The sequence below is a fragment of the Danio rerio genome, chromosome 8 (genome assembly GCF_049306965.1).
Source record: "Danio rerio strain Tuebingen ecotype United States chromosome 8, GRCz12tu, whole genome shotgun sequence".
Classification (NCBI taxonomy): domain Eukaryota; kingdom Metazoa; phylum Chordata; class Actinopteri; order Cypriniformes; family Danionidae; genus Danio; species Danio rerio.
The window spans coordinates 50131520-50145677 of NC_133183.1; the positions used below are offsets into that span (position 1 = coordinate 50131520).

A 14158-nucleotide genomic window follows, 5' to 3' on the forward strand; every position below is an offset into this window, starting at 1 on the left:
GCATAATGAAGTCTTAGATTTAACTGCCTGTGAATAACCAGGAAAATCAAGAGTACTGTAAAATACTGAGGTGTGCCTAAATTATTATTATCTGTGTGAATAGAATGAAACTTGCCATGAACGTTCTCACACAGTGATTATTCTGAATTGTACAAGAGTATCGCTAACTCTTCTGCGTAAAGGAAGTTCGGAATTTAAAGGATTGCAGGCATTAATCTAGTAGCATAAACAATGTTGTTTTTAGAATGTTTGGAATGTATGTGTAGGAGTGGGAAAACAATTAGTTTAGTCCCGTAAAAGGATGCAGAGATTTTGACTGAACTTATTTGGCAATCCCCACATTCTCTCCAATTTTTATACCTAATGATACTTAAAGATAATCTTTCTTTTGATGATGACAGGAACGTGAGACAGAAACTATAATTCCTTTCTTAACGTCTGAACCTGAAGTTTTTGAAGTAAATATGATGATTTTAAACACACACGGCGGATACGCACACAGTTCGCAAGTTTTACTTTTGCACTGTTTTTGCATGCAAATATGACAGGATACAAGTTAATATGCACTACTGTGAGGATGTCCATTATTTTAATGTACATAATAAATCTGATTTAACGTCCACAAACCGGGATTGAAGCATCTTCTTTTGCACAGACATGCGGCTGTAGTGATAAAAGTAAAGTTGGTAAAATCACTGTTATTCATTACAAACATGCACCATATTAAATGTTTTAAACCTGTAAAAGTCCTTCTTGATCATATTTGATGATAAATGATGATCACAGCGAGCTCAGAAGATCTCTTAATCCCAGTTGCTTTGCGCACGTCATGTCTTATTTTATTATACACATTACTACAGAAACATGTTACAGTTTGCTTACAGATTGCTTACAGTTTTTTCCAATTGTTTACACACAATTACTTGTACTTCAGACACAATTTCTACAACATGTGACTGATGCACCAACCCCTGAACCAATTCTGCTAAACTACAAGCACGATTCCTGCTTTACACTCAAATTGCAGGTTTAAAACACACTTTTTTCAAAACACTACACACAATTTTCTGCATTTTACACAATTTTCATGCAGAAAATCTTTTGTTTTCACAAGGAACACACTGTCATTCAAAACTGTAAAGTCAGTTGCCTTACTTTACATAATAACTCATCACATGAGTAAACACTTGTCTCACAGAATTTCAATTTAGAAATCAGAACTCATCTGGATTCTAACTGGTTCACTGCCCACCAACAATTTTTAGTGGTTTATCTCCCTCCATATTCTCCATTCCTCAAACCTATTGAGGAATTGTTTTTCTGTCTGGAGATGGAAAGTGTATGACCGAAATCCACACACACGTATACCCCTTTTCCAAGCAATAGCAGTTGATGCTTTTCATGGCTGGATTCGCCATGCAAGGTGACATTTCCCCCACTGCTTGGCCAGACCAAAACAGAAAAGAGGATGCAGTATAGCTGTTTTTATTTATTTATTTATTTTTTTACTGTGACTGTATTCAGTAAATACTTCTGTTGATGGTACATGTAGACAATGTTATATACAACTTTGTGTTGGTTGGGACGAACACTGTGTACACAGTTTTTGTGGGGAAAATACAGTAAAATGTATTTAGTATTTGTGTGTTTTGTATAAAACAATATTCTGAAATATTTTACAGTGTACTTTTGTAGGCCTATGTACTGTCTGTCTGTAGTAAGTGTAACACTGAACAAAAAAGACTGACAGTAAGTCATTATGATGAATGGTCATTGTGTTTTACATTCAGCACATCAGTGTTCAACTGTTGTTATAAATGTCTATTCATGTGATGGCTTGTGTGTTTCATTTGAAAACAAAATACAATTTTGAGAAGAAATCACATCGTTTTGAACGTAGAGTTTCATTTTTGTGTGTTTTGTGATTTGTGTGTAGAGTTCTGACATTATGAGACCTGCTTACAGAAAATGTGTGTAAACAATTGGAAAAAAACTGTAAGCTAAATTATAAAATTAAGGCTCATTTTGTCAATACACTACACACAATTTACACATCCACACACACAAACAGCAGAACACATCAGAACTTTTGCAAAATAAAAACTTCACAACACTATGAAAAAACACAATTTTAACACCGTACAGAACACACACGGCTCATTCAATATAAATCAGTTTGCTTCATTTAAACACTGCTATAATCAATGTGAAACATTTGTATAATTTTTAACTGACTAATACTGATATAATCAGGGTTTGAGAGATATTGCTATGAAGTCCATGAACATACTGTATTCACCAAACAGTGATAGACTGATAGCTAAATATTGTCTTATCCGAACCAACCATACAACAAATGTAAAGCTTATATATTTAGCTTTCTGGTGATGTATACATTTCATTGTATACAAAAAAAAAATACATAAAACAATTTTCCCCACTTTCATGCTTCCTCTTCCATACTGCAACATTGGCTTATTTATTGAAGATTAATGTTTATAGCTCCTGTAAAACATATTAATTGAAGACAACTATTTATAGCTATATTACTGTAAACATGTTTATTGAAGACTAATAGTTTATACCTATTGCTTTTTTATGTGGTTACAGCTGATTGATGTGTCTACAGTTTTGCAGCAGTGTGTGTGCACACTTGATGGCTGTGTTTAACCAATGGTTCATGTGTGTGTTCATTTGAAGGCCTTTGCTTTGCAATTGCAAGGAAATTCCCTTGTCAAAAGTCAAAAGCATCCAAGTGTGTTTAGTGATTTGCATATCACTGTGTGTAATGTTTTGCAAAAAGTGTGAAGCTGACAATGTGCTTACAGTTGTGCAGATCTAGCCTTGTGCTTTGCTCCTTGCTTTGGTAGTTGTGGGAAAAGTTTCATTTTAGCGTGTTAGCGATCATGAAAAACTGTAATACGCGTCTGCCAATTGATTCGATGGGTGTGGAAACTAAACTACTACATCACGTTGTCGTGGGCCTCAAAATTGGAGGGATTTGGATCCTATTTTAATGTCAGGAAATTTAAAAAAAGAGACTTATTGTCTTTATATCATCCCAGTATGACTGTGGACACATACCTACACAGAGTTCCACCCAAACAGTTTACAAAAGATAATTTTCATCATAGGTGCCCTTTAAGAATGTCGGACAGTGAGAAGGGGGGCGAGACTTTGCGAAGGGTCAGTTGGAACAATGTTCATTCATGGAGCTCTACTAGTTGGTTATCTCAATGAGAGTCCAATTTAAAAAAGTCAATCAGTAACTATGGGGATACAGGAACAAAATCACATGCAAACAAGAGGATACAAACATACACAAAGACAAAAAACAAACATACAAGCAGATCCTTAAAACTGAAAATTAACTCAAAAGTAAGTTTCATATTTTTCCTTCTGTAAAAGGAGTTCATAGTGGAGCAGACGGAGTTAGGATTAAGGATGGCACTTCAGTGGTTTGTCACTTCAGAGTGCAAATAATCAGGGTCATTATATCACAGTTCCATTCCAAACCAAAGTGTTCATAACTGCTATTTTGAAAGGGAAAATTGATGGACACTTCTCTCTCATGATCCTATAGGCAGCATGACCAGCACATTAGATAGGGTATGCAAAGACAAATACACTTCAGGGTCTAGCTTACTGAAGAGAGTGAATTGTAGGTACAGGCTCTTTCTATGGATTCAAGAGTTGCACTGAAGGATTAGAATAAGTAGGACTGGACTGTAAAGATCAGGCAAATACTTGGACCTTTTTTCATAATTAGGCAGAATAAGTTGTGGTCAGAAGAGAGGTTGTTGTCAAGCCTGCTCCAAATCTGATGACAGAGTTCTGGGACGTCATCCACAAAATTCACTATCCACACCTGATAAAGGGACAGAAATCCTTAGATGATGCAATGAAAGCCATTATTCTCCAGAACACCCACCACACGCCAGCTCATTGGTGGAACGGCATGGTGAGGCAAATTTGGCAGGAATACCAAGACCATACCCATTCTCTTCTTAAAGGACATACCTCTTTTCCTTCAGCATGAGACAGGTGCTAGTTCAGACATGGTCCTATTGGGAGCTTGGAACTGGTTTGTCTGTCGAGCCTTTTAAGAACTGGTTTGCTTTTCCGTGAGATACAAAGCCACCGTAGAGCCTGGTTTAATAAATGAGTAAGCCTCAACAATGAAAATTAGTAAGAACCAAACATAAACAAAACATCAACGTTGTTAATAAGTTTTCAAACCTACTTTGTCATCCAAACAGGGCATTTGACATGTTCCTGCAGCACACCATAGTTTTTATGGGTGGAAAGTGCAAGTAAGAATAATGTGTTCATGCAGCACACCTACTAACGTTTTGCACAATAAAACAGTTCAGGTAATAAAACACTCACCTGCTCTTTTACTGTTGTAGAAAATCATAAAAGTAATGATATTTAATAAAAAAAAAAAAAATCAATACAAGTTTTTTAAAACCAAATGATACATATTCATAGAAATGTTCTTTTACACTTTTGGCATTTTTCATTGGTCAGGAATCTGCCAATAAAACGGCTTTGGCGTTAATACCCCCACCCCACAGTTTTCACATGTGTTTAAAAAATGCACTAGTGAGTTTTGCTACAGGAGCAGCGCAAAAGTACTAGGATTTCTTGTCTTGCCACATCTGAAAGGCTATGAGTGCCCATTAGTGGTTGTACAGCAAAACTGAAATAAGGAAAGGACATGTTAAGGAAAATGTGTCATTGAAAATTGTGTCATTTTGTTTATGTGAAATACATTTGACTAATATAGCTATTATCTGCAACTTGAATTCCAAACACGGGTGATTCCATCATTGACTATGTGTCACCGAGCTGTAGATTTCAACTTACAAGTACAAATATTGTTAACACTTTACAATAACGGTACATGAATAATGATGTGGTAATATGTAAACTAAACATTTCATTATTAACCCATTCTTAACTACTCATGAACTCCTTAACATAAAACTGTCAATATATGAACGTGGAGCAGCTTATTGCTCTGGTGAGCAACAATCATTTATTCATCACTACAGCTGGAGCTGCTGCTTGAACCATCCATAACAACAAGCATGTCAACTTTGTCTTTTTCTATGTTACAAGCGGGTGTCAGAAGCTTAAAGTTGTGAAGCGCCATCTAACGTCAAGGAGTGATTTTGCATACTCTTCTGCTCAACGCCAGTGAAAATCGATTGGGTTTAAATCGGAAAAAAACATCTTGAAAAACGCTGACAATAAATTAAAACAAAAAGCTTCCCGGTTTGTACGAGCCTTTTTGCATGTCCATCTACTGTGTGTTAACACTGAATAACAATACAAAAAGTGTTCGGTCAACATCAACAGTTTAAACACTGGAGTTCATGAGAAGTTAAGGATGAGTCAATGGTGATGTGCCCCTCCATGTAAAGTCATGACATAATTATACATTACCCGCTCATGAGATCAAGTCAGTTACATTTAGCTTAAACTTAAATGTTATTTAACACATAACTGTATGTACTAACAAGTAATTAAGGCAGCAGTTATTCACACATAAACTCATGTGACTTGTGTTGTAGTTAAGTTCATAATTAGTGTGCACCTTAGCTAATCACTCATACTCATAATAAAGTAATGTTTAGTTTACATATTAATACATCATTATCCATGTACTGTTATTGTAAAGTGTTACCCACATATCAATATGACATATTCTCACAGATATTAGCAAGTTCTTGTGTTTTAATACTGATTTTCCTTTAAACATGTATAAGATCTGCAGCTTTAAAGCTGCTAGCATGCCTTTTGTATGCAAATAATTTTAATCTATGCAAATTTAAATGAAACTTGACATGAAACTCAATTTCCCAGACAAATCTATTGTAGGAATACAGTTTCAACAAGCCTTCAGATTAAGGAAGTATCAAATTGTACGTATTGTAGAAAGTTGTCCAGTTATGTAAACTATGCTGCTCCTAGAAGGACTGGAATTTGTGTGTAGGTGTGAGTAAGCACAAACAGTTCAGCCATATTTTATCTGCGCTTATTCGGCAGTCCCCACATTCTTTACATTTTCTTAGTCAATGACATATCTAAACAAACAATTTCATGTATCTTGCAGATAATTTTCCCTTGATGACAGAAATGAATAACATAATCTGCATTTGTACCCTTAACATACAGCATTGCATGACCCATCATACCGTTATGGTATATAATGCTATGGCAGAATGTAATGCTATGGTAGAAAGTATGTACACTCACCGGCCTCTTTATTAGGTACCGGGCTGGACTAAACTTTTGCCTTCAGAACTGCCTCAAACCTTTATATCATAGATTTAACAAGGTACTGGAAATATTCCTCTGAGATTTTGGTCCATATTGACAGGATAGCATCACACAGCTGCTGCAGATTTTTAGCAGGGGATGGACATGGTTAGCAGCAATACTCTGTAGGTTGTGTTGTGCTCAATTGGTATTAATGAGCCGCATTTCCACTATCGGGCCAGTGCGAGCCAAGGCTTTTATCGGGCCGGGCCGGGCCGGGCCAATCGCCCGGGATGAGTAATGAGGCCGAAATTATGTCGCGTTTCCACTGTCGGGCCAGTAGCTCGCAGCGCGTCACGCAAACATCGCCCCCGGAAGGTCCCATGAATCAAATGTCACACAACCCACCCACTTCAGCGGGAATCAGGCAGATAAAGCACACCATCACATCATCACGAAACCATTAAAATGAAGAAAACAGAAACAAATTACACGTTACTGTACAGCAGTACAGGATATGTCTATACGCACAGACCTGTGTATTTCCATTCATTACATTTGATTACTCGCCGACCGACTGTTAGCTTTGTGCATCGAGTAGTCTCGCCACTAACGGAGGGACCCAGCAAAGTGAGCGCACCATCCATAACACAACGCCACAGAAATTCTCTGTTATAACTCGGTATGAAATGTATTTTATAAAATCCTTGTTTTGATAGGCGTCATGTTAAGTGTTTCAGCATAAGGGCAAGTAGCCTAATAAAATATAGCCATATTTGTTGCGCTCAGCAGCTATTCACTAAAGCTCTTCATTTAAAGTTTCATTTATAAATGCAACCACATCATATAAGCACATAAACATTTGTTTGAGGATATAGAACACATTTTGTATTTGGGCTAGATTCTGCTTTCGCTCACCCAAAAATGCTCTGTTTGCACGATTTAATTAATATCATCGTATCCAAATACTTTATTAATAATATTTCAAACATTCTCCGGTGTTTATTGTTTTTAGAAAATATTTAAAATCTTTTTTTTTTTTTTTCAGATAGGTCTTTGTAAAATGAAAGTTATATGTGGCTTTAAAACTGTTTGATTTATGTATTGTATATAGGCTGCCTACATTGTTCTAGCTAGCTTTTGTTTATTTTATATTGGTTTATTTATTCAATGTGATTTTATTAGCCTATATCCGATATTTGTAATTCTTTAAATTATATTTCATTATAGCTTAGGCTATTTTATCAAGATATGACACTATATTGTTTATAGTCTACGAAAGTGGGCACGTAATTTGTTAAGTTTTATGTCTTTCTGTTGTATTTATATTGTGTATTATCTCCAAAATAAAAATAAAAAAAGCCGCTCGCGGCATCAACAGAGCTTTGAAGGGAGCGCTCTTTTGCTCGGTCTCACACACACATACAGGCATCTAAACGTGCACAAATACACCTTTTAAACTTCAAAAACTCTCAACAACCTTTACTGTCTGCTGTGTCTTTAATATGGTGTAAAGATTATTATGCGTTCTTAAAACATCAAGGAGGACGCAGCAAGGATCCTTTCGATAGTAACTTATAAATTAAAACTGTATTATTTTATGCAACAGCCTTACATTTAAAAGAAACATAAAGGTGATAATAGGCAAAAAGACCCCAGCCTATAAGGCTAGATGTTTTCTTTCCCTTATTTATTTATTTGTTTGGCACATGTACTCGTGTACGATCAGAATTCTGTGTCCGCCTCTCCTTTCACTCCGCTCCGAAGCCCTAGTTGGCCCTTTTTGGCCCAAGGTATTCAGCGGGCCGAAAAAGGCTGGCCGATGGCCCCAAGAAAGCCCCGCTTTGGCCCGATTAGGCCCCGGTAGTGACAGTGGAAATGCGACTGTCCTTGGCTTGCTCGCTTTAGGCGCGATGGTGGAAACGCGGCTATGGAACCAAAGTGTGCCAAGAAAACATCCCCAACACCATTACACCACCACCACCAACCTGAACTGTTGATACAAGGCAGGAAGGATTCATGCTTTTGTGTTGTTGATGCTTAATTCTGACCCTCCTTCTGCTGCTGTAGTCCATCTGCCTCAAGGTTCAACGTTTTGTGTGTTCAGAGATGCTCTTCTGCATACCTCGATTGTAAGGAGTGGACATATGAGAATACTGTTGCTTTTCTATCAGCTTGAACCAGTCTGGTCATTCTCCTCTGACCTCTGGCATCAATAAGACATTTGTGCCCACAGAACTGGATCAAGGACTGATCATTCCAACAGATCTGTAACAAAGGAATGTTTGATGTTACTGGCTTTTAAAAACTGTTATTGACAGAGACATTTCGTTTATGTATTCAAAACGCCTGGAATGAGATCCCACAACCTCTAAAAACAATACCAACACTGAGACTTAAAAAAAAAACATCGTCATCTGTTGGTTAACTATCACTGTAGTCAATGAGATTTTGTATGTTTGGTAATTGTTTGTATTGTTCTCATATGTTGATGGATGAGATGTTATGGGTGGCTATATGTTTTTATATTCTGTAGAGCAGGAACCTTCTGAGAAACAACATTCATGCTAAGTCAGGCTCGATAATTTTTTTCCCATGTTTTAAATTAAATAAATTAATAAAACATTTTACCTTTAACTCAAATTCAACACAATTGCTTACACAAACTACAAAATATTTGCTACAAGTTGGTTGACAACCATACATTTACAAATGCAGCCACTTGAAAAAAAAAAAATCAACAAAGGAATGGATGTTGAAAGAACTTTGAAATATGATACTATTTAGCTGAAACACCTTTCATCACTCTTTGCAGATGACTTGTCTGGGCACTGTACCTGTCAGAATTGCTTTAGGAAATGACAGTAACTTATGACTAACTTTGTCTTCATTTTTAAATACTGACTTACAGTACATTAGCTTTGACACGTACACACAATCATTTTGTCGACAGATAAGTATGAATAATGAGTTCTTTATTATGATGATATTTTACTTATTGGATGTTACTTGGGTCGCACTTTATTTTAATGGTCCGTTTGTTGAATTGAAGTTACATTGCATTTACATGCCAACTAATTCTCATTAAATTATACTGGCAGTAGACTTTTAGGTTGGGGTTAGGGTTAGTGTAAGTTGACATGTATTTGCAAAGTTTCTCATAGTCGGTCTGTTGAGTGAGCAGTATCAACAGATATTAAGCAGACAGTCTACTAATACTCAAATGGACCATCAAAATACAGTGTTACCATTACATGTCTTACTATTTTTGACCTCTTAATATTTTGTCTTAACGCACTCTTTCTGTGATAGGTTTGACTTCTCTTTTCAAGGCTGCTCTGACATTATTCACTCGCTATATATACTTGTTTCAAACCTTTTTTATTATAGTTGAAATAAAACAAATAAGACTTTCTCCTGAATAAAAAATATTATCAGACATACTGTGATTATTTCCTTGCTCTGTTAAACATAATTTGGGAAATATATATATAAAAAAAAAATTTAAATTAAAAGTATTCAAAATTAATTTTCACAGTATGTCTGATAATATTTTTTATTTATTATTTGTTTTATTTAGGCTAGAATACAAGCAGTTTTTAAATTTTTTAAAAGCCATTTTAAGGTCAAAATTATTAGTCCCTTTTATTAAAAAATAAAAGCTATATATTTTTCCGATAGTCTACAGAACAAACCATTGTTATACAATAATTTGCCTAATTACCCTAACCTGCTTAGTTAACCTAATTAAACTAGTTAAGCCTTTAAATGTCACTTTAAGCTGTACAGAAGTGTCTTGAAAAATATCTAATCAAATATTATTTACTGTCATCATGGTGAAGATGAAATAAATCAGTTATTAGAAATGAGTTATTTAAACTATTATGTTTAGAAATATGTTGAAAAAAATCGGTAACACTTTATAATAACGACACACTATAAATCATTTACTACGCATTAGCATATAGTAAATTCATTATTTGTTAAGCATTAACTCTACATTAATAAACATTAGTAAGCAGTTTATAACTGCAGCTACAAATGTTGTGTTCTTGTCTTATAAGCATTTATATAATGTGCTTAATAATTATATTAATTGTCTATTCATCTATTCATTATTTGAGTATTCATACTTTATAAATCCCTTATAGATGACATGTAAAGGCTCAGTAGCAAATGAACAATAATCGTTACAATCTTTCTAAAAAAGTTAAATTACTGTAAAGTTCAAACATTGCTAAATTGCAGGAGTGTCAAAATATGACATAAAACTGGATAAAACAACAACAATATAATATTTTAACAGTATAATAAGATGCAATGTTTAAACTCTACAGTGATTTTAGATATAAGGTTGCAGATTTATTTTGTACAGTTTTTTTTCTATTTATGAAGTACAGTTTTAATTGAATAATGTATTTTATGTCAATTTTCCTGTTTAGAATTTAACTGAGCCTTTATTTGTAATTTATAAGGGATTTATAAAGCATGAATAGTCCTCACTTTAGATTAGGTCACAAAACTGCATGAAGTTGAGTTAATAAAGCATTTATTAACATGCATAGTAACCATTAATATATGCCTGAATAATAAGACATATAAATGTTGATTTCAATAGTTTATTAATCATTTACTAACTCATTCTGAATGAGCCTAAAACCCCTCAACTACTCTTAAATATAAATGATTTGTAAATAATGCGATACTTAATTTAGTAATGAAAAATAAATCAGGGCAAGGCAGTGGCGCAGTAGGTAGTGCCGTCGCCTCACAGCAAGGTCGCTGGTTCGAACCTCGGCTCAGTTGGTGTTTCTGTGTGGAGTTTGCATGTTCTCCCTGCCTTCGCATGGGTTTCCTCCGGGTGCTCCGGTTTCCCCCACAGTCCAAAGACATGTGGTACAGGTGAATTGGGTAGGCTAAATTGTCCGTAGTGTATGAGTGTGTGTGTGAATGTTTGTGTAGATGTTTCCTAGAGATGGGTTGCGGCTGGAAGGGCATCCGCAGCGTAAAAACTTGCCGACAAGAAAATGAATGAATGAAAAATAAATCATTAACAAAGTATGAAAGTACAATAATTAAGCACATTTTAAATATGTTTGTAAGTCAAAAATACAGCATTAGTTGCAGTTACAACCTTCTTAATTATGTTTTAATTAATGTAGAGTTAATGCTTAACAGATAATGAATTCACTATTTAAATATCTTATAAATCTTTACATATATATATATATATATATATATATATATATATATATATATATATATATATATATATATATATATATATATATATATATATATATATAAAACATGATATCTCTAAAGAAATGGAGTCATCTGTTTTTGCTGTGTGGAGTTTTTGACCAGTCTGTATAGAAGTACTGAATTATTAAATATTTTTGCCCTATATACTGTATTGTGCCACTTTGGCATCTGTAGACATCTTTCCTCTTCATTAAAGAGCACCTGCAGATCAACTACCTGCATTTAAAACAGCCAATGAAGTAAACGTATTGCCATGACTTATTTTAAGTAGTTTGTCTTATTTTCTTGGCATCTACATCAGCATTCCATCTAGAACTACTATTATCTGTGCAGTTTACTCAGTTTGTTTTACTTCTTCTTTAACTGGAAGAGTCTCAGTTTTACCTCTGACTTTCTTCCTATAAAGTCATGCAGTGTGAAACATCCTGCTGTATCCATCCTATGGTGTAAACAGCACTGACAGAACTCTACCCCAGATAGTCATGCAGTGTGAAAACTACTATTTTGAAAATCATGCAGCTCAGCATTAGAGAACACTATTACACCATCTTAAGCTGTTTTTTTTATTTTTAAAGTTCTACTGAATATCCCCCTGCAGCACTGAGACCGAGGATGATTGTGTGCTGAAGGCTCCTCATCCTTCCATTATATTTTCTGGGTCTAGGCATTGTGCAGAAGCTATACTATTTTCAATGACTGTTGACTTGCTCTCAAATATACCCATTTGTAAGTTATTTTCTTTATGTATTGCATAATTTCCATCCATATACTCCAAGCAATGATGACCTTCTTAATATATTTTCTGTTCTGATCTGAAGCTGATCTAGGCAAATAGCCATGAAAGCCCCAATCAGAGTGTCACACGTAAATAAAGTTCTGGTGAATCCAAGTGCGAGTGATACAAATAATAATTTATTAACAAAGTCAAAACAAAAGCAAGGAATGAGTGCGGTCCTAGAACTAGGAGAAACAGGGCAGGAATCAGGCAGGAAACAGGGTCCAGTAAAAACTCCTTAGGTCCTGAGCACAGACAAGAAGCACCATAAGCACAAGTAACGAACTGACAATGAACACTGAACACGTAGCACATATATAGGCACGATGATGAGTATCAGCTGGTGAACAATCAATCCAGCTGAGTACCTGTCATGACATGTGACCAAAACAAATACACGTGGGCCACAAAAACAAAACAAACCCACATTATCAAACAGACACTCCGGAAGAGCGCACAAACCTGCAACCGTGACACAGAGGCTGTATTTTTATAAATTCATGATGTAGACTTCTTACAAAGTATTTTACAGTAGTTTAAAAATACAAAAATACAAGACACTGAAGTATTTTGATACAAAACATTAAGCCATTTTCATAAACCCTATCAAATACAAATGACAAAATACAATTTTGTGTTTAAAATTAGGGCTGGGTATCGAGTTCGATACTTTTTAAGCACTGAACGAATCGTCTCGATACTATTGAGTATTGAAAAAATAATTTCCGTTCGGTACCAAATTTCGATACCCAAGGGTATAATCTTGTCAACGTGCCTGGGTTAAATGCTGGTAATTGGCTGCAGCGAGGCTGTCTTGAAAATCAAAAGTTTACGGCGGTTACGCCCACTCGTTCAGAGCTTGTCAAATGTGAGGCTGTAATGCGTACATGTGATATGAGGATTAAAGCGCGATGGCTGGGACTCTGAAAGGTAAACAGACATAAGCGCAAGCTGACGGCCCTTTTCCACCTCCTCTGCTTCAAAATCACCTTAAAGTTAGACGAACTTCGTGTTGTAACTTTTGCTTTTTGTCGCTAATAATACACGCACTGTGGGCTACACAGAGCAACTTTATTCTCTCTAAAACAATGCGCACACACATTAGAATTCAGGGCCATGCCATTGCATAAACTGCGTGGGGGTAAATCAGGACTGAACCATTCTCTGCTTAAACAACACTTCGCATATTTAGCAGTGGCTAGTGTGGCACAGATGGCAAAACTCGCCAAACAGATCCGCCACTTTTGACGCTCATAAACAGTGATAAAGTCCTCATGCTGCAGGAATTATGAGTTTGCTGAAGGTGCGCAGCTGTCGTGCAGTGAGGCGTCTTTAATAAACTACGACAGTTTGCGTTCACTGAACAGTAAGAATGATTAATAAATCCATATGAAACAGCCCCTTAAAAGTTACGTCTCGCTTTCAGTTTCAGGGTTAGGCGCGTTTTTCATTTGCAATTTGTTGCCTATATTAGATTTTTTTGCTTGTCCGTTTGGCACGTTACAACAAATCGGAATTGGGCATCAAGACCTGACAGTGTAAACGGGGTTTGTGCGGTGTAAATTTATTAATCATTTTTGGACCTAACGTAGGCTGTGTAACGTTTCGATGGCTTTAAATACCTAGCTGAGTTGATACTAAAATGCTTTAAGGTTAACAGTAAATGATGAAGTTTACATCACATTAAACATCTTATTTAAATGTCCTTATCCTTGGCTGCATTAACAGTTTAGCTTTCATGTTTTGTTCACATTAATGTTATAGTCTCTGCTCCTGCTGAAAGGTGAATGCCACAGGGCATTTACAAATTTTATTTTCAAAGTAAACAAAAATAACTTTATTCATTGATTT

At 35.5% G+C, this 14158-nt stretch overlaps 1 long non-coding RNA gene across 2 annotated transcripts in view; it reads right to left on the bottom strand.

Moving 5' to 3' along the window:
- Window positions 1-815: 815 nt before the first annotated feature.
- Window positions 816-14158, bottom strand: part of LOC141375909 (uncharacterized) — a 50234-nt gene continuing 36891 nt past the window's right edge. For both annotated transcript variants that reach the window (XR_012384722.1, XR_012384721.1), the window contains exons 3-5: window positions 8256-8535; window positions 4021-4149; window positions 816-3868 (exon numbers count right to left, since the gene is read on the bottom strand). This is a non-coding gene — a long non-coding RNA (uncharacterized lncRNA). The remainder of the gene's footprint in view (window positions 3869-4020; window positions 4150-8255; window positions 8536-14158) is intronic.